The following is a 3,014-nucleotide window of genomic DNA, read 5'->3' as shown; positions in this document are numbered from 1 at the left end:
GGAGGTGGGAGGGGGGTTCAAGATGGGGAACACAAGTGGACCCATGGCTGATTCATGTCAATGTATGGCAAAACCCACTACAATATTGTAAAGTAAGTACCCCAACTAAAATAAATAAATTTATTACAAAAAATAAAAAAGAATTCCATGGACAGAAGAGCCAGGCGGGCCATAATGGGATCGTACTTTGTTTGCTCCCATGTGCATTCATTATGTAAATAAAAACATTTCTTTTTCTTCAACTATGCGATTCTGCAAAAATCAAAACACACTAACCAACGCCCAACTCATCCCTGTGGTGTCCTGAAAGAAGACAAGCCAGCTTAGATACATGATGGACTAAAATCCCACTACCTATGTCTCCAGCCATAAGAGGAACAGCCATCCAAACAAAATGCTTTAAGGGCACTTCCTTGGCAGTCAGTGGTTAAGACCATGCTTTCACTACAGGGGGCACAGGTTCCATCTCTGGTCAGGGAACTAAGATTTTGCATGCCATGAGTCATGCCCCACCTACAACAAAGTTTTACAACAAAAATATAAGCACTTCTTTTTAAGTTAAAAAAAGGTAAAAACTCCTTTATTCAGAAGACATAGGCAGACTGTAAAGAATGGTCTTTCAGGAGGCACCAGATAATGGCTCCTTCACAGGAATAGTATTTTTAGACAGGACATCCTGGCAGATGCTCTTATCAATCAGTAAATCAGAGATCTTCCTCATCTCATTCACTCTGTAAGAAGAAAAAAAAAATTCAAGACAACATCTGGAAATCCGGGGTACCTGGCCCTGCATCCATGCCCTCAAAGAAAGCCTGGCTTCCAAAGTCTTGCTTTCTGCAGAGAAAAGCAAGGAGGCTGGTGATATTGACAGTGAAAGAATAAAAAAGAGGAAAGTTTTCAGGTGGGAGGATCGCCCTTTTTCTTCAAAATACAGGATTGGATAGAACTATTTCAATGGGTGGGAGCTGCTTTCTTGAAGAAAGCACTTTGTGCTTCATTCCACTCCCATAAAAATCCTCACCTAAGCCTTGATTCCTACCTCTGGGACAACGAACCCTACAACACTAAGTGGTGAGGACCCATGAAAGTGAAGAGATGCCCTGTCCTGCAACATTGCAGTTCATTGGTCTTAGTTGAAAACACAAGCTACATGGCAGACAGACCCAAGTCTAAAGGCCAATTTCAACCACAAATCATGCATGATCCTGGGTAGGTAACTTTATTTCTCTGTGCAATGGGGCCTTACCTTGAAGGTTACTATATATTTTAATGTATATTTTTATATTTGTATTTCTAAGGAAATGACACCCCACTCCAGTATTCTTGCCTGGAAAGTCCCATGGGCAGAGGAGCCTGGGGGCTACAGTCCATGGGGCTGCAAAGAGTCAGACAGGACTGAACAACTAAACAACAATAACATGGGCAAGTGGCTCAGGCCTCTCACTCTTTCTTTATGCTCTGGGTCAGGGTCTCTGAACGTTAGCACTACTGCCATTGCAGCTGGATAATTCTATGTCATGGGGAATGTTCTGTGCACTGCAGAAAATTTAGCAGCACCCCTGCTCAGCAATCACTTGCCAGCAGCATCCCTCACTCCCCACCTCCCCTAAGTTATGAGACCTACTGCTTTGAATCCAACCCCATGAATAAATCCATATTCTCAGAATTACATGTTCTGTCCTGACCTGGCCCGATTCAAGCCTCCACCTGCCCTCATGTCCTCCCCACCTAGGAATCTAGCAGGCATCTCAAACTTGCAAAATTGAAAACTGAGCCCCTGTCTCCTGTTTCTCCTGCTCTAACCAAATCTGTCAACCCAGGCACAATCCAGCAAATCTCTGTTGCAGAGCCTTCTCTAGATGCCAGTAGGAACAGCCTCCTTACCGAGCTGCAACAACGGCTTCAGCAATCCCACAGTGGTTGGAGCAAAACAGAAATGCAGCTCAGCTAGGCATGTGTCTGGAGATGAAAGTAGAGATCTGATGCTGTAAAGAATGGCATTGCATAGGCACCTGGAATGTTAGGTGCATGAATCAAGGTAAGGTGGACGGGGTCAAGCAGGAGAGAGCAAGTGAAAACCTCAAAATCTTAGGATTCAGGGAGCTAAAATGAATTGGAATGAGCAAATTTAACTCAGGTGATCATTATAGCTACTACACTGGGAAAGAATCCCATAGGAGAAATGGAGGAGACCCTGCAATGGCAGGAGACCCCAGTTCCTGGGTTGGGAAGATCCCCCGAAGAAGGGATAGGCTACCCAAGCCAGGATTCTTGGGCTTCCCTGGTGGCTCAGCTCATAAGGAAACTGTCTGCAATGCAGGAAACCTGGGTTTGGTCCCTGGGTCAGGAAATCCCCTGGAGAAGGGAAAGGCCACGCCCTCCAGTATTCTGGCTTGGAGAATTCCATGAACTGTATAGCCTAAGGGGTCACAAAGAGTCGGATATGACTGAGTGAATCCACTTCACTTCACTTTAGTTTATAAAGTGGCATCTCTGTCAGCTCTACCTCTTCCTGGCTCACTAAGAGAGGGCGGCCCTAGACCAGCAGTTCTTGAAGAAGAAGGAGTGACTGTGACAAATTCTAGGGGTGTGGTTTTTTACTGTTGTCTTGATACGGGGTGGGGGGGGCACTACACATGGGGGCAGGTGCCTGCTTCATGGCATACACGTTAGACATGAATGATTCTCAAATGTTCTGCCAGATATTTAAGTTAGTCCAAACCCATTCATAATACCCTGAGTGGAGACCCTTATCTGCACTTTGTCCCATGAGTTTAATAAAAGTTTTCCAGGGCTGCAATTATTGTGTAAACCTGAGAAGTCTATATTTTGTTTTATTCAGAGCCTAACCATGGGTTGCTTTGCAGTTTGTTGCAATCACATGATGACCACAGTGCCTCGATGGCTTTCTGAATGGCTGAGACTGCACACTTGTGTCCTCCTGCATTTGCCAGGCTGAATCCTCAGTGAGGACACATCTGGGTGCAAGTGTGAGTGCTCAAACATTGACCTAC

At 45.1% G+C, this 3,014-nt stretch overlaps 1 non-coding gene across 1 annotated transcript; it reads right to left on the bottom strand.

Moving 5' to 3' along the window:
• Window positions 1-240: 240 nt before the first annotated feature.
• LOC145537859 (small nucleolar RNA SNORA79) lies at window positions 241-387 on the bottom strand. The gene has a single exon (XR_014076457.1). It is a non-coding gene; the product is annotated as a small nucleolar RNA SNORA79 (small nucleolar RNA).
• Window positions 388-3,014: the final 2,627 nt, after the last annotated feature.

Source organism: Giraffa tippelskirchi, chromosome Y, assembly GCF_054371585.1.
Source record: "Giraffa tippelskirchi isolate mGirTip1 chromosome Y, T2T-mGirTip1v1.2.pri, whole genome shotgun sequence".
NCBI classification, from domain to species: Eukaryota; Metazoa; Chordata; class Mammalia; order Artiodactyla; family Giraffidae; genus Giraffa; species Giraffa tippelskirchi.
The sequence above is the reverse complement of the archived record's forward strand: the minus strand, read 5'-3'. Positions and strand labels throughout refer to the sequence as shown.